Source organism: Malaya genurostris, chromosome 2, assembly GCF_030247185.1.
Source record: "Malaya genurostris strain Urasoe2022 chromosome 2, Malgen_1.1, whole genome shotgun sequence".
NCBI classification, from domain to species: domain Eukaryota; kingdom Metazoa; phylum Arthropoda; class Insecta; order Diptera; family Culicidae; genus Malaya; species Malaya genurostris.
Window position 1 is genome coordinate 130,531,015 of NC_080571.1, and position 18,783 is coordinate 130,549,797.

At 37.7% G+C, this 18,783-nt stretch overlaps 1 long non-coding RNA gene across 2 annotated transcripts; it reads right to left on the minus strand.

Moving 5' to 3' along the window:
- Window positions 1-16,876: 16,876 nt before the first annotated feature.
- On the minus strand, window positions 16,877-18,783 carry LOC131431667 (uncharacterized). 2 transcript variants are annotated; one of them, XR_009229712.1, is made up of 4 exons: window positions 18,644-18,783; window positions 18,413-18,585; window positions 18,229-18,304; window positions 16,877-18,137 (listed from the first exon to the last, which is right to left on the minus strand). It is a non-coding gene; the product is annotated as an uncharacterized LOC131431667 (long non-coding RNA). The 2 variants fall into 2 exon arrangements; XR_009229711.1 differs by having other exon boundaries at window positions 16,877-18,304.

The window sequence follows — 18,783 nt, forward strand, 5'->3', positions numbered from 1 at the left end:
ATATTTAAAATAACAGTTTTCTGGTATCTGAATGTAATATGAATACTACACTACATTTTATATACTGCCCATACTTGCATATCAGTCCCATATGGGAAATCGGCATGTTGAGAAAAAGACAATCAAAAGTTTATTTCCGAATTTTTTTATTTATTGTGCTCCCTAATGCTGGTCCCGGGTTGGCGGTTCAATGCATAGGACGCCTTACACGCCAGCTGTCGTATGTTCGAGCCCTGACCTGGAAGGATTCTTAGTGTCAGTAGGATCCATAGTACTAGCCATGCAATGATTCTGTACACTAAGAATCGGCTGCGAAGTCTGTTGAAACAGAAAGGCCAAATTCCACGAAAGGAATGTAATGCCAAGACTTTGCTTTGCTCCCTAATGCTAAATCTTGGTATTATTACATGAAATATCGGTAATACACCTTTGCTGTTCCAAAATTGCAACAAATGAAATTATTGAAATTTTGCACTGAATGGGACTGATATGCGGGTACTTTAGCATATGGAACACAGAAATGAGTTGATATTTTTTTTATATTTTACTGAACAAACCCTCAACTTTCATTGCAATTTCTGAGAGTATTTTGAGGAAAGACTCCATTCCTCAAGCTAACTCAAAATTTGCGATAAACGATATGAGACTGATATGCGAGTAAGGCCGTATATGAATCAAATAATTTTTACTGGATTGTGCATTAAACAGCTTTCACATGGCAGTCCATTAAAACCTACGTGAAAAATAGATTCCGACCGCAACATCATAGAGCTAAGGCAGTGTGTCTTACTAAATATGTTATAAACAAAGTAGGGCGGGAAATATTCACATAACTTTTCACGTAACTATGATTGATCTTTTTTTAAATGAAGAAAAAAATGTTATTTCTGGAAAAAGATGCCAGTTGACAGATCTGGTCCTACGCGCGAATGTCAAAACCCCTTGAATCAAATTGATTATTTTTCGGAAGAACTGTTTTGCAATGAAAAAATCTCGTCAACGTGTAAACATATTTATGTGAAGTACAAATGGTCGGGTAATCGATCCGAAACAAAAATTTACCCGTACCCGACCCGTACCCGAGTGAGCGGTAAATTTTTTTACCCGTACCCGACCCGTACCCGAGTGAGCAGTAAAATTTTTTACCCGTACCCGATCGAAAATCGATCTAGTTCAAAGAGCGTGTAAACAGCGATAAACATAAAATTCATATGCAACAAAACCAAGCGATAAACAACAGTCGCCGATGAAACAAATTTTTGTTGGGAAACAAATAGATGTTGCAAGCAAAACTCGGGTGTACAACTCTAAGTTGATGGTAGTATGCAACATAAAACCAAAATCCAAAATGGTTTTCCTGATGCTTAACTCAATTTCTAACAAAATGAAGCACAATTCCGTTTGTGTGCTAAAAAATTAGAATGACTTCAAATGCACTTTTAAACATGCACTTAAACACTTTGCGAATAAAACATGCAAAACACTTACGTGATCGTTGACAAAACCTACGGCAAACAGTCCGAAAACACGAGCGGTAACCGTAAACGGTCTCTGGCAAACTTAACACCAGGAATAAACACTGCTGAAATCACTATTTGAACGCGAAATTGAACTATTTTTTTTCTCGTCGCCACTGTTATCACAGACTAACAGACATGACAGTATGAGTAAATTCTTATAAAAAATAATTTTTCGTGATGCACTAGTTCCACCTATATTATACTGCGCGAACTATTTACTATCGGTACACCCCTTGTGTTATGTAAAAGTTAATTTACTAGTTGGTTCCCCCTCGTTTGTCAACACCGATCAGCTGCTTGCAGGGATGCCTGATTTCATCATAATATTTGGAAATGAATCGTCACAGTAAATTATTATATTACGTTAATAATATATTAAACTTTTTAGCGATGTTGGAAGGTAACCATTTATTTTTCTCAACATTGTTCATCTAGACTATTTTTTATTGTGTTGGTAATTTTCACCCGAAATTAAGTGGCGGCAGATCAGAAGCAAGTAAATATTGCCACTAAACAGGGTTCGATTTTGTATTGCGTTGAAGGATGAGAGGTAGGCACAATTTTGTATATAGTTTTGGCAATATGTATTAAATCTGTATCCTGCATGAAATTCGCATACAAATGCAAATACATATCAATACATTACAGGTAATTCTGTATAAATGGCAACTCTGTTGGTAAATGAAAAAAATAAACACAGTCTAGATGACAGACAGGATGTTTTTGATAGGGTAACGTGGCGCCATCATGACACATGTGAGTACTGTCCCAAATAAAGGAATATTCGAAATGACAGTTAAAATGATTGAAGAATCTAATTTGAGTGTCCTGTCTGTTAGTCTGTGCTGTTATATCCGATATTACACTGGGAGGTGATATTCACTACAAAGTAACTAACGCGAGGTGTACGCTGTGACAGACAGCTATCCAGCAGCTGTTCAGTCAGGGTTGTACCAAATACAAATAATAATACCCCTAAGTCCCATACAAACGAACCGCCAATGTTTGGTTCACAGCCTGAACAAGTAAGCCTAGCAAATTACTCCCTTTCATTGCGATAGTTTGAAAATTTGGAAGGAGATCGTTTCTGGCAACGATTTATGCTAGTTGCTACGGTGCAAAACAAACTTGTTTGTTTATGTTTATCGTTGCTGTATTGAGGTTTCTATGCCCGGTAAAAAATGAACAGCGGCCCTACTGAAAAACACGTTTCCTGATGAAAACAACAACACGTTTCCTGATGAAAACAAAACAATATGTAAAAGCGATTCACACGCAGCATCAAGCGACTATCACCTGCATGGAACGATTACGGAACAACAACATTAATTGTAAGCAATTCATATGAAAGGACACTACGTCAAGTTCACGGAACATTTTAACGTCGGATACGTGAGAAATATTCGGCTAAAAAAATTAATAAAAATAATCTGGACGTCGACGGAAGTTGATTGATCGTCTGAATCGTGTTTAATGCATGCGTTTCCTGATGAAAACAAACCAATCTCCTTTGCATTTGTGGTTGTAAGTGAGCTGTCAGAGAGCCTAATTAAACTGCAACAATCAGTCTAAACATCACCGGCACTAGCACAAAAGATGGAAAATGAACACAAACACCCACGAATCTACAAATATCAATACAGATAGTAGTATATTCATGGTGGCTTAACCATTCTAGATTATTGTTTAACTTACATTTCGCTTGTGATCTTGATTATCAGATAAAAACTGTTTGTTTATTTATTTTTCACTATAATAAACAGTAACTATGATGAACTTGTTCTTACCCTTCAGTGTTTCTAGTTTTATAGAAAACTCGTTAAAGTACATTGTCACTCTGACAGTGTATCATGACAGTGTACCGCACGATGCAAAATGTGTCCTTGAAAATTTGTCGAAGTATTCCGTATTATAATTTGTATTTGGTTGTAGTGCCGGGTGGTCACCACATCAAGTTTACTTAAATGCTCTACTACCTTTTCCCATAAGCGAAATGGAACTTCACAAGCTCGTTTGAAGGTAGGAGTATCGTCCTTCAACACCAGATCTGCCTCAAACCCAATAATTTGAGAAGAAAGATCTTTTGAAAAAACTTGAGAATACTTCTGTTTCATTTCCAATAAAATACCCTCAGCTGAATTCGGTGAACGTAAAGTGTTGATTTGATTAGCACCTGTAAAATATTCCTTCCAATCAGGGTAAAATACGTCAAGCCATTTGCGACCCATCAAAGGAACAAAATCATAATCACAGTACAATACAAACAAAGGTAATAAAATATCAATGGTCCTAAAACGTACCATTACGTCAACTTTACCAAATATTTTAAACTTTCAACCATTCACTACCATCAATTCTTTATCAGTTCTGTGTAAAGGCAAATCAAATATTTTGTCATATAAATTTGAACCAATAACTGAAACAGCCGAACCACAATCAACCACAAGCTGGTTAAAAAGCTGATCTTGAATCTTTATTTTCAAAAATCAAAAAGAAAAGACGACACTTTCATACACAAAAATCACCTGCATCGCAAACCTTTCAGATTTGTTCAAATCCGTTCCCAATCGGTTGAATAGCTCGCCAATGTGTTCATCACCAAAGCTCAAATCTATAAATTTAACCGAATGGCGCTCTTGCCTCATGTGTTTATAGCAATTGCGTTTGATATGACCCTTGATTCCACAAAAATCACAAATCTTGTCCGCATACCTTCCATGTCGCTTAAACTCATAATTCTTATTTCGTCCTTGCTTATAAACAGCACTACGACTTCTGTTTCTGGCCTTGTTACGAATGATTTTCTTCTCATACGTGTCTCTTCTGCCCAAACGTTGCCTCACAGAAGCTACTTGGCTTTGTCGATAGCCGATCATTCGAGCCTGTGACCCAGCCAACTGCCAGTTCACAATAAACCTTTCCACAGTCGCCAAACTAGGATTCTCTTTATTTAGTAGCTTCTCCTGCAAAGCTTTATCGGAAACACTCATCATCAATTTATCTCGGATGGCCGTCTCACGAATTCACCAAATGCGCAGAAATTATATTATTTGTGTAATGATACAACTAAGTTTAATGTTTAAATGAATCGCGTTAGTTCTATTTCATATAAACCAGAACAATTTTTCCTCGCGCGTATAAACCACAGCATTATTGTCTCCCGCGGAAGAAGTTGGTACGCGTTTCAAGAGTAAAATTTGATCTGCTTCTTTCATTTCCTAAAGGCATATTCAGTAGTGTTTTAGTTCTAGATGCATAATTTATGCCAGTTACAAAATTTAAATCTGGATTTTATAACAAGAAAAACTGGCAGCCCCAGCAATGTTTTACTCGTGTTTCAAATATACAAAAAATAGAACGGCATCTTGGACCAGTTTTAAATTTGACAGAAGAACTGGTCGAATAAATAAAACTAGAACTTCTTGCTGGGGATACGTTTGTTCCAGTTTCTGTTCTATTATATGATGGCTTTTCAGGTTTGCATCGGCAGTGAAAAACAGCGTATCGGAATTTCGGGATAGTAAATACTAAGTAAGCACGCGAGAAACATACGATTGTAACTTTATTTAGTGAACAAAGAAAATAACGCGTTCTAACGCGATAAGAACAACAACTCGAATGAAGAATGCACGTTCATCAGTCTCACTGTATTTGACAGCCCAAACGAGGGGCGCACTGATAGAAGCAGTGTAACAATGCACGCTCAACACTCCTCCTCAATGTGAACTGCTTCAATCAATCCTAACAGCTCACAACACCGTTTATGCTTCTGGGGACCTAATGGTTTCGTGAATATATCCGCCAGCATCTCCTCTGTCGGGCAATATTTCAAAGCTATCTTCTTCGCAACACAAAGCTCCGAGACAAAACGTTGTTTCGTCTCTATGTGCTTAGATCGTCGACTGTGTTTTTCCTTTTGCACGAAGGTTAAGTAGGATTGGTTATCCTCTGGAATAGTTGTGGGATCAATTTGTTTCTCTCCAAACTCTTGTAACAAATGCCTAAGCCAAATGGCCTCTTGACAAGCCTCACTAAGCGCAACGTACTCGGCCTCCATAGTTGATAAGGTTACGCTCGATTGTCTCCTGCTAGCCCATGAAATAATTCCTCCAGCGAATAAAAACACGTATCCCGAGGTCGATCGTTTCGTGCTCACATCTCCTGCCCAATCCGAATCAGAGTAACCGACCAAAGGTTGATTCACATCTCCTTTCAGCTGTAGAGCGTAGTCTCGTGTCCCTTTTAGATAGAGAAGTAGTCGCTTAGCCGCATTCCAATCAGCTTCCGCGCTCCTACAAGGCTTCGATATTTTGTTGAGTCATTCAAAGTATTGCTTTCATCATTCATTTTCAGGTAAGCAACATCCATTGGGGTTTTTGCAGGCTTAGCGTTCTCCATACCATACCTTTTTGATTAGGTTGTCAATATATGTTTTCAAACATACTGTGAAACAATCGCCGTATCGTGTTATTTCCAAGCCAAGAAAATGACGCACTTGACCCAAACTAGTTATTTGCAGTTTCAGCTGTAGATAATCAAATAACTTTAAGATCTCATTGTCCTTTGACGATCCTATCAGGATATCATCCACATAAACCATTAAGAAAATGGTAGTTTCATCATTTTGCTTTATGTACAAACAGGGATCAGAGCCTGCTGCTTCGAATCCGTATTTCATTAAGATGTTATTTAACTTTTGATGCCAACATCTGGCCGATTGTCGTAGGCCGTATATGCTACGTTTAAGCCTGCAAACCATCTCCTCCTTTCCTTTTGCTTCATAACCAATAGGTTGTTTCATGAAGACTTCCTCTTCCAGCGTACCATGGAGGCAGGCGGTTTTTACGTCGAAATGTTGTACGGATAATCCTCTTTTCATCGCTATAGCAAGAAAAATACGAAACGTTGCTTGGCATGCAACTGGCGCAAAAGTCTGCTCAAAGTCTATTCCTTCACGCTGAGAAAACCCTTGCGCAACAACTCTTGCCTTGTGTTTAACTACTTCGCCGAACTCGTTTCGTTTCAAACGGAAAACCCACTTAGAACCTACAGCCCTTTTTGCAGGTGGCAACGATACAAGGTCCCAAGTTCCACATAGTTTGTGAGATTCGATTTCTTCGTCCATTGCTTGACGCCATTGTGGACTTTTCACAGCTTCTTGAAAATTTATCTGTTCTTCCATAGCACACGCAGCAATACCAACATCATAATCCAGCACAAAATCATCAAAGTGCTGAGGAACTTTTCCACGTGTTTCTCGATGAGATCTTCGAATGTTTTCGGTAGTCTCGATTTCAGGATTTGCTGCTTCAAAATATTCGTCATCGGAATTATCAGTTTCCCGTTTCTCCTCAAACTCCTCCTTAAAGGGTATCAACTTTATATCTGGTGATTTGCGTTGAGCAGAATCAACCATCGGTATTTCGATGGAAGAAGTACCATTACCAAGCTCCAGGAATTTTGCGTCACGATAGCCCTTGTGCTCGAGCGAATATCCAACGAATACTAACTTCGTAGCTTTTGAATCCAATTTGCTACGCTTAACGTCCGGAACATGCACGTAAGCTTGGGAACCAAACACTTTCAGATGACTCAAATCTGGTTTATGTCCCCACCAATGTTCGTGCGGTGTCTTGGATATAGTTCTAGAAGGTAATCGATTCTGCAGGTATGTCGCTGTCAACACTGCTTCGCCCCAATACCGTTTGTCTAAACCAGCATCCAACAACATACATGTTGCCATTTCGGTAATTGAACGATTCTTTCGTTCGGCCACTCCATTCTGCTGGGGTGAGTAAGGTGTAATGAATTGCGGTTTGATGCCTTCCTTCTTATAAAATTTACGTAGTTCTCCGTTGTCGAATTCACCACCACCGTCCGAGCGAATGACCTTCGGTTTGCGACCAAAAATATTCTCTGTCCAGCGTACATAATCTTTTAGATTTTGTGCGGCATCGCTTTTATTTTGCAGCACATAAGTCACGGTGAATCTACTAAAATCATCGATAATATGCATTACATACCGATTTCCACTCGGGGTTGTGTGCTTCATTGGGCCACACAGGTCTGTATGCACAATGTCTAACACAGCAGAAGATTTCCGATCGTTCTTCGGAGGGAATGGATTACGAGAAATTTTACCCTCCAAACAACACTCACATATCAGTTTCAAATTGCAATCACTCACCTTCATGCCGCTTGCCAATTGCTCTTTATTGATTCGTTCGATTGCTGCCCAATCACGGTGGCCCAACCGACGGTGCCATTGATGTTGGCAGTTTACTTGATGATGTCCTTCACTCAGCTTCATGGATGATTCTCCGCATCGCAAATAGTATAAGTTTCCACATCGACTTCCTACTGCAACAACAGTGTTTGCCGCATCAACAACAGTGTTTGCCGCATCAACTATTCGACAACTCGTATCATCAAAGCAGACTGACAGTTGCTTCTGCACCAGTTTGCCAACAGAAATCAAACTAGTAGAGAGTCCTGGTACATATTTCACATCTGTCATAGTAATCCGGACAGTTTTATTATCAGCATTAAAACCAATCAACATACCATTTCCTTCTCCTTGAATCTGCACTTTCTTGCCATCAGCCACTGTGATCCAGCCACGGGAAAATTCACGTAATTGCTTAAAAAACGACTGGTCGTTGGTCGTGTGGGCACTTGCTCCACTATCGATTACCCAAGACGAACACTTTTCTCCGACAGTAAATGCTACACTACGACTGTCGCTATGGGCAGCTTTGGACCCTTCGTTTTTCGGTTCACTTTTCGAGTTACAGTCATCCTCCTTTTTGGCTGCAAGCAATTTCCGACAGTTACGGCGCAAATGACCGGGCTTCTTGCAGTGATGGCAAACTCTGGTCTCTTTGCCATTTTTTGTTGTATATTCCGCTGTTCGCATCGCCTTCTCGGATTTTATCTTCATTCTCGCTCGATTCGACGTTGAAATTCGTCCATTAGCTTTGCCTTTACAATATCTAGAGATATGTCGTCGTCTGATCTTGAATCGAGCGCAGAAACGATTGTGTCAAATGACGGTGGCAAACTACGAAGCAGCATGCAAATTTTTGTATCTTTGTCAAGATCCATACCAGCAGCGCTGAGGCGATCGAATGTTTCATCTATAACCATCAAATGCTGTTCTAGATCGCCGTTTTCCAGCAAATTGAACGCGCAAAGTTTCTTTAGCAAACTTACACGTACTGATCTGGAAGTTCTCTGATGGTAGCATCGGAGTGCACGATATACTTCCCATGCGTGGGGTTTTCCTTTCACCAGTGGTAATTGACTGTCCTCCAACAGCAACACTAACGTAGCACGAGCCTTCCGGTCGGCAGCTTTCCACTCGGTGAAAATATCAGGATCAACTGCACCTTCCTCTGGGGGCTCGTTCTCGATGACGTGCCATAAATCCTCTCGGCTGAGCAGCATTTCCACTCGTACACACCATGTTTGCCAATTTGTCCCATTCAATTTCGGGATCATAAACTTGGCGTCACTCATTGTTTTCAACAATTCAACCGTTCACTTTGTTCGTTCTTTCGCGATAACGTAACCTCACTCTCACAATACAATGTTTGTATGGAGTGGAAAATCACTGGCACCAAAAACCACGTTGGCTCACTTGGCCGAAATACTTTTCGCACTTTCTATTCCGTTCCGCGACTGGGCCCATAACCTGATGGCTTTTCAGGTTTGCATCGGCAGTGAAAAACAGCGTATCGGAATTTCGGGATAGTAAATACGAAGTAAACACGCGAGAAACATACGATTGTAACTTTATTTAGTGAACAAAGAAAATAACGCGTTCTAACGCGGTAAGAACAACAACTCGAATGAAGAATGCACGTTCATCAGTCTCACTGTATTTGACAGCCCAAACGAGGGGCGCACTGATAGAAGCAGTGTAACAATGCACAGTGTAACAACATTACTTAACACATTTTCTTTACAAAAAATATTTGATGCAGGTTCTCTGTTTTGGTCGGACTGATGGAGCACCGAACCATTTGGATGCTATAAAAATTAAAAAACAGGGCTTTACAATTGAATAAATTCGATCGTGTAGCAACGGGAATGACGAAACGATCAAATGTTTTAAAAAATTTCTAAATTAAAAATAATTGTTTTCTAGAAATTTTTAAACCAATATAAATCGAAATAAAAGTAGTATAAATAAAAACCTTGTGAATTATTTTGAAAGAAATCATTTTATTTTTAAAAACAAACATAAATGTATGATTTCAACAAACAAAAGCGTTAGTTGAAATAGCTAAATTTAAAGTAATTTATTTCAACTAAAAAGCTTGTAAATTTAAAGAGCAACAATTCTTAACTTTATCTAAGGTTCGTTCATTCATAACAAATTTCTCAAATTGAATTCACTGTAAATTGTTGTTTGTCAAGAAATTGACAGAAACGCACAAGTGAAATATTTGTAAATTTTATGCCTGTTACATAATTTAAATCTGAATTTTATAACAAGAAAAACTGGCAGCCCCAGCAGTGTTTTGCTCGTGTTTCAAATATACAGAAAATAGAACGGCATCTTGGACCAGTCTCAAATTTGACAGAAGAACTGGTCGAATAAATAAAACTAGAACGGCTTGCTGGGGATACGTTTTTGTTCCAGTTTCTGCTCTATTATAGATCTTCCATATAGAACTTCTAGCTGCTGAATTTGCTCTGAGTAAAATTGATTATCATGTTTTGTAGTTTCAAGCAGCAATATTTTCTATAGTCCAATCCACGTGCGAATGTTTTGGTGTGGCTATTCTCAGCAGTTGAAAGGTTTAATGCACAGACTAACAGACATGACAGTATGAGTAAATTCTTATGAAAATAATTTTTCGTGATGCACTAGTTCCACCTATATTGTGCTGCGCGAACTATTTACTATCTGTACACCCCTTGTGTTATGTCAAAGTTATTTTACTAGTTGGTTTCCCCTCGTTTGTCAACACCGATCAGCTGCTTGCAGGGATGCCTGATTTCATCAAAATATTTGATAATGAATCGTCACAATAAATTATTGGATTACGTTGATAATATATTTAACTTTTTCGCGATGTTGGAAGGTAACCATTTATTTGACTCAGCGTTGTTCATCTAGACTTTTTTTTATTGTGTTGGTAATTTTCACCCGAAATTAAGTGGCGGCAGACCAGAAGTAAGTAAGTATTATACAAAACGGGTTCGATTTTGTTGAAGGATGAGAAGTAGGCACAATTCTGTATATAGTTTTGGCAATATGTATTAAATCTGTATCCTGCATGAAATTCGCATGGACGTATACCAATCAAAACATTACAGGTAATTCTGTATGAATGGCAGCTCTGTTGGTAAATGAAAAAAATAAACACATTGTAGATGACAGACAGGATGTTTTTGATAGGGTAACGTGGCGCCATCATGACACATGTGAGTACTGTCCCAAATAAAGGAATATTCGAAATGACCGTTAAAATGATTGAAGAATCTAATTTGAGTGTCCTGTCTGTTAGTCTGTGTTTAATGCTAGTGTGAGTATGTCTAAATAACCCAGTGAATTTTGTCGAACCGCATCGTGCCAATTATTAAAGACATATATGCAATAAAAAACACTGCAATGCCAGTTGAGAAAGACATAAAATCGTTCATGAAACACTATATCACGTAATGGAACTGTCTTCTACTTGGTTCATTAGTTCATAGCTTACGAAATTCTATTTGCATTTTTCGCAGTGTATGATTATGAGTCAAAAATGTTTTACCAAAGATAAACTCAAGATGGAGTAGTCTGCGATTTCTTATGTATCATTTGAATAGGACCCCTCGATTAGCTCGGTTCACTGTCAGTTTCAGTATTTTGAAGCAAAACAACAAGCGTCTGATCGCTAGATGCGTCGTAGCTATGACAATGATTGTTTATGTTTGGAAAAATATCAAACTACAGTATGAACGATATTGAACAATTTTGCCTTATACCCAGTGATTCTTGCAATAAGAAAGTAAAAACTACTTAGAACAATTGCCTAGAATTTATTTAGTTTGTTATTGCCTTTTTATGAAGCATTAAAGTCAGTGGTGGCAAGAAATCATTATGTGCTGAATGTAAACATATGTTTGATTCCTTCCTAACTTGAATTGTTTCCATGGCATTTTGTCGGAACTAGTCGACGCTTATTAACGGAGGGTCAATAAAATTACATTATTACTGAACCAACTGGTTCACGATTACTGACCCAACATTTTTCATTGAATCGTATGGGACATTGTAATCTTGAGTTTATCTTTGTGTTTTACCTCAGTGTAAAATTGAACCCACAAGAAACTTTGACTTCGGCTCGCACACATTCTAATTTCGTATATGAATAGATCTGCGCACTCTGCATTGGTGTGAGTAACAGAGACGTCAAATTGCTCAATATCAAACCAGATTTTCTTTTGTCACTATTTTAACAAAAAAAAATCGTTGCGTGAAACCCAAATTTGGTTATGTTTACAATTTTTTCTCTGTGTGATCGAATGAACACATTTTGACAGTTCAGCCGACGACACGACCTGACCGACGACACGACCAGGCACTCTGAAGAAAAATCGGCTTGAAAAATGTCCGGTAATGATTTACCATCAGTTCAGCGCTGCTAACTATACCGATTTCTCGGTATTTATACCGATTTTTGGACTCGATACAGGAATACAGATATGCTCTCTCAAAATACCGATATTTCAATTTTCATACAGATAAATACCGATTTTCAGTTTTTGTGTTGGATTTCATAGGGTTAAACCAGGTCGAGCCACCTTTTTTTTGGTCGCAAAATCAGTTTCCGCACTAAATCGATGTTTGATTTTTAGAGAAAGATATTGTACAGATAGATTTTTTCGCCAAATACAGATTTTTGGAAAAAACAGTTGACAGCACTGCATCAGTTACCAAAAATTGTCTTGTCGAGCAACACTGTTTTGTTGCTACGAGCAGAGATGCCATTTATACAGATTTATCTGTATTATACAGATTTTTACATGCTCATACAGATTTAATACAGAGTACAGATTTTATACAGATTTCCTTAATTTAATACAGATCTCACAAAAAGTAAGAAAGGAAAAAATTAACTTTTCTGTCTGAGCTATCTTTTTGTATTTGATTCTTGTGACGATATAAAAGTCTATCAATCAACGGACAAATCACAAATTAATATGAAAATCTATGAAATCAATTTATATTATAATTTGAAACCAATTTGAACTGATATTCAATATTTTTGGAATGACTTAGTGGAAACAAAAGAATGAAAAACTAACAGAAAAGCTGATTTATTGGAAAAAAAAAGCTCAAAGACAGTACTTTATTCAAGGAAGTAATGGCATTATGAAACTTTACTGTCAAACTGAGAGTTGTATGAACCGACTTGACGTTGCATATTGGGCGTTGAAACTTCATGTCAAATTATAAAGTCACCAATATCTAACTAGATAGGGTAACAGAGGTATTTTGGCCCACTTTAGGATTGGTTTTATTTTGGCCCACTTTATAAAAATATCCACCAAATATTGTAATATCTTTAAAAAACCCTTCCGCAATAGGTAATTTAATGTGATTAGCTTCAAATTGATGCAAAATGAGTTACTTAACATCGATAAAATCCGATGAAATCGAGAAAGTTTGTTAGGTGGGCCAAAATAAATGAAGTGGCCAAAATACCTCTGTTACCCTAAATATATGGGATTACAATTCAGTTGTTGTGGATACAAAAAATGAAATGAATATTCTTGTGAGCTGATTGAATCTCCCATCCTACAACCACCTGGAATAACATATCTTAGCATCATTTTGTTGTAAGAATTTCATTTTATTAGTGAATACAGATTAATACAGATTTTTTATGCAAAGAATACAGATTTTCTATGAAAATATCTGGCATCTCTGGCTACGAGCTAGTTTCCAAGGAGTCCCAATACAAATAAACAAATAGTTTGCAACCGGAACATAACGGGGGTTTGCTGCAGGTAAATAATTTAATGAATTATACTAGCGAAAAATCGGACCTGGCTCATCTGCTTTCAGAGCAAAGTCGGTGTCCAATCTCTGCAAATTCACGGAAAATCTTGTCAATAAAGACTTCATCCAGAAAAAATGTCGAATATGACCTCTTCTTCTTCTTCTTCTTTTCTGGTTGGCGTCACCTCACTTGAGATGACGCCGAATTGATGGCACAGCAACTAAGGCTATATTGCCAGTTAATTTTCGTTTATAGTCCAATGGACTTTATTTTCACTTGACTACAAGCGAAAATCTCGCTGTGTGGCTGCGTCGAATCGTCAAAGTACGGCTGAAAATCCTTTCTTTCTTGCGAAATACTCGAATTTTCTCCGGACTAACACGATGCAACGTGCTCACCCGTTGAGAGTTTCACCGGAAGTCCGAATATGACCTCCAGCCATAGATGGCTGACATGAACGACATCACTAGCTTGGAACATTTCCACAGAAAAAGGAAGCATTACCGCCTGATAGATTTGGTGTATTAATCAAACATTTCTATGTCGTTGGCTGATTCGATGGAGCAAAGTAGAAGGTCGGTTTCAGGTTTCCCATTGCTAAAAAAAATTACCAAACGGATTCAAATAGTTGACACAGTCGGAAAATTCCGATGCGATGAGATATTGTAAGCTAAATGGCGTAATGGAAAATCGACCGACTTTCTCAAGGGTTTAATACACTTATCTTGAAAATCAGATACATAATCCACATATCGGTACTAACATGTGATTAGGGCATATCATGTGATATGCCCTTTCGAAAATTACGAAAAATAATGCTCATTACTCAAGTTTTAAACATGAAATTCAAGCATATTGCGCACAATTAGATTGGACTTCTATCGACGTCCGAGTTTGTAGAGCCGAGCAATGAGCATTATACTTTGTAACATTCGCAAGGGCCTATCGTGCGATATGCCCTAATCACATTTTACTACCGATATGCTAAGGACGTTTTGTCTATCACTGTCCTCTGGATTATCACACTCATTTTCGATACACCTGACAAACCAACGTTCGCGTCATATCTTTTGACTAATGCACTGAAAAGTAAATGATAACCCAATGATTTTAACTCGGATTTTAATTACTACAAGAAATAAAATGTTGAACTGATTTCATTAGGGATGCTTTATTTTTAATGTGGAACACATTTTTGTTTTCTATATAGTGGTGCAAACTAGAAACTCAAGAAAAATACACGTAGAAATGTGGTCAGGTTTTGAACAATTACAGCTCAGTCAATTTTGTATCAATTATTAATATTATGTCACCATTTGATTGGAAATATTTCTACGTATCGATTTGAATGTTCATAGCCATGTATTTTTAATTTTATATCATTGAAATGTTGATTAATAGCTAGCAGTGTCCTATTTTGGCTGCAAAAAATCTCCAGCATACCGGATTTCCCTGCCATAGTCGACGGTTTGAAGGAGTAAGCGATATATCAAAGGGAAAGTAGCGCTCTGATTGGTCAATCGAAGCAAAAGCAAAGCTGTTGGAAGCACGCGAATCTGCAAATAGAAGCGAAATTATAGCTAACGTTTCAGTCTTATGCGTAGCTTGCTAGAGGTAGGTTGTTGCTACACAGCAAGACAAAAAGTGCCATAAACGATTTGAAGCTTTTATTGGTATGCTCTGATCTTGTGTCATGCAAGATTGGATGAAATCCCATGTTATGTCGTTTCGGCTGAGAAATTGACAACTACCCCAGGGTAAATTTTGAGTGCATAAGACTAATTTCTAATTTATATAAGATGAACTCGATTGATAATGAGAAATATTTTATCGTTTCAGCCGAAATAGCAAAATGGTAGTAATGGTACAGAAACGCTATAAAAATAACTGCTTGCATACAAAACTTGAACACAAGCTTGGTGAAGAGAAGCTTAAATAGCGATATCCGTATCGCAAGCATGTACATACATTTAATTGTATACATTTGGGCTATTGATGTAATTTCGTCGGCTACGAAACAAATACAAATCACGATATGGGGCCGTCCATAAAAGACGTCACGCTTTTTTGACGATTTTCGACTCCCCATCCCCCCCCCCTTTGTCAAAATAAAAATAACTGCTTGCATACAAAACTTGAACACAAGCTTGGTGAAGAGAAGCTTAAATAGCGATATCCGTATCGCAAGCATGTACACACATTTAATTGTATACATTTGGGCTATTGATGTAATTTCGTCGGCTACGAAACAAATACAAATCACGATATGGGGCCGTCCATAAAAGACGTCACGCTTTTTTGACGATTTTTGACTCCCCCCCCCCTTTTGTCACAAAGTGTCACAGAAGAAAAGACCCCCCACCCCCCCTATGTGACATGTCACGAATTCAAAATAAATAAAATTCATCTCAATATGTATGACAAACCATACAAATATGAGGGAAAAATTGATTTATTACATGCTGTCATTAGATTTAAAAAAAATCCCTAAAACTACAAAATCATCGGAATTATTTTATTAATATCAAATATATAAATTAACAAAAGTATTTGGTTGGAATTGATGAAACATTTAAATCATCTGTTTTATTCCTCCTAGGGGTACACAGATATATTATTGTTTTAGGTAAAGTATAATATTTCCTTAGTGTAGCATACAAGGCTGAGAAAATAAAGAATAAAACCTCATCAAAACGAGATCACTGCCGAAGAATCTTTTCAAGATCAGTTGATCAGTGAACTTTAAATCACATTGATCAATATCGTTACTGATCTTCCGTCACACAATGGGTAGTGATTTTGAGCTAAAATGATTCTTGATTTATGTAAGTTCAATCATTGGATAATTCGATAAGCTTTGATGTTGGTGGAGTAAAATCACATATGATCAAGATAAGACTTGACATGATCTACGTGTGAAATCGTTGATCTCCCGCCCTTTTTTCAAATGGAGTACAATTGAATAAACTGCATCAGAATCAGATAAGAGAAATTCTTATGATATACTAAAAGGTGATTTTTTTGAGGTTAGGATTTCCATGCATTAGTATTTGCTCAGATTTTTTGAGGTTATGATTTTCATGCATTATTATTTGCTCAGTATGCTTTGACATTTCATCATGAATAGACTTACTAACGAGCAACGCTTGCAAATCATTGAATTTTATTACCAAAATCAGTGTTCGGTTCGAAATGTGTTTCGCGCTTTACGCCCGAATGGCTTGAATGGTTGAATGGCTACGTAAATAAGCAAAATTGCCGCATTTGGAGTGAAGAGCAACCAGAAGCCGTTCAAGAACTGCCCATGCATCCCGAAAAATGCACTGTTTGGTGTGGTTTGTACGCTGGTGGAATCATTGGACCGTATTTTTTCAAAGATGCTGTTGGACGCAACGTTACAGTGAATGGCGATCGCTATCGTTCGATGCTAACAAACTTTTTGTTGCCAAAAATGGAAGAACTGAACTTGGTTGACATGTGGTTTCAACAAGATGGCGCTACATGCCACACAGCTCGCGATTCTATGGCCATTTTGAGGGAAAACTTCGGAGAACAATTCATCTCAAGAAATGGACCGGTAAGTTGGCCACCAAGATCATGCGATTTGACGCCTTTAGACTATTTTTTGTGGGGCTACGTCAAGTCTAAAGTCTACAGAAATAAGCCAGTAACTATTCCAGCTTTGGAAGACAACATTTCCGAAGAAATTCGGGCTATTCCGGCCGAAATGCTCGAAAAAGTTGCCCAAAATTGGACTTTCCGAATGGACCACCTAAGACGCAGCCGCGGTCAACATTTAAATGAAATTATCTTCAAAAAGTAAATGTCATGTACCAATCTAACGTTTAAAATAAAGAACCGATGAGATTTTGCAAATTTTATGCGTTTTATTGTTTAAAAAAGTTCTCAAGCTCTTAAAAAATCACCCTGTATTATCAATGCTAGAAAATCAAATTACTGAAAACATTGTCAGTGCATAACTTAATAAAACCGTTCGAAGGCATATATTTCTTTTTCACTCATATTAGGCAAAATTTATTAATTTTGCTAATTTACTCGCTCCTCCGTGCACTTTTGCTGCCCACAACAGAAATGATTTCATGCATCATTCATTTCCGAATTTACAATAAGAAGCTTTAACATCAACAAATACACGTTTTCCTATAGAATGTAAACGTCTATTGTGGAGATTTTTTCAGAAAATAGGGCAAAGCAGTAATATAATTAGGTATTTCAAAAATGCGCTCATTTAAAATATTAGACGTCACATTCCAAAAACCTCCCCCCCTTCCCCCTGTCACAAAAGGTCACCTTTTATGAAACACCCCCGCCCCCTTGAGGCGTGACGTCTTTTATGGAGAGCCCCTAAATAGACTCTATATTCTGGGTTCGCGTGTTCGGTGTTGAGAAGGATCAATATAAGCAGACTCTTGTGCATTTGCGGATTCAAAAGTGTGACGATTAATTGAAAATGTCAATCATTGGTTGCCTTGTTCCACATCAACGGCTCGAACAACCCCATGGGGCTGATCCTTGTAGTTTTTATACAACATTGATCACATGAATAATTTCCTACCGCTCCGACGAGATCCGAATCCGACTCGATGCCATTTGCCTAAAATCATTATCAGTTCTTGAATGCTGCTGAATTGGTGCTGGCATTTCCAGTTCGCTTTCTGGAACATTTTACTACCTTACTACCTTACCTTATGTACATAATTTTACTATCTATCAAAAAGTCCTAATTCCGCTCCATCTGAATGCGATCCTGATCACTGTTTCCTGAAATATAATTGCATGTATATAAATTTTGAATGTTAGGCAAAACACACAAAATTATTCGGTTCTGTATAAATCTCGTATTATTGAAACAATATACTAGAAAATTACCTTCTTTCTGACCGCAAGCTGTCGTATGGTCCTGTTTCCAAACGAGGCGCTCATGAACTACCCCATAAGTTAATAGTTCCACATCGTAAACAAAGCTCAATTTCTTGTAATAATACTAGGAACTTGCAGCTCAGCTTGGCAGATACTTGTTGCTCGGCTTTGCAACGGGCATCCTGCCAAATAAAGGATTTGAAAAATCTCTCGTATGCGTATATTTTAGAAATACCTTACCTGAAACTTTTCTGACGAAGTCATTTTTCTAGTAAACACAGTCACGCTTTGATTCCTTTTAAGACTATTTTTATTTACCAACAAAATAACAGTGGTAACTATGGTAACTGTTATTCTAAATCAACAATTTTTGCCTTTGT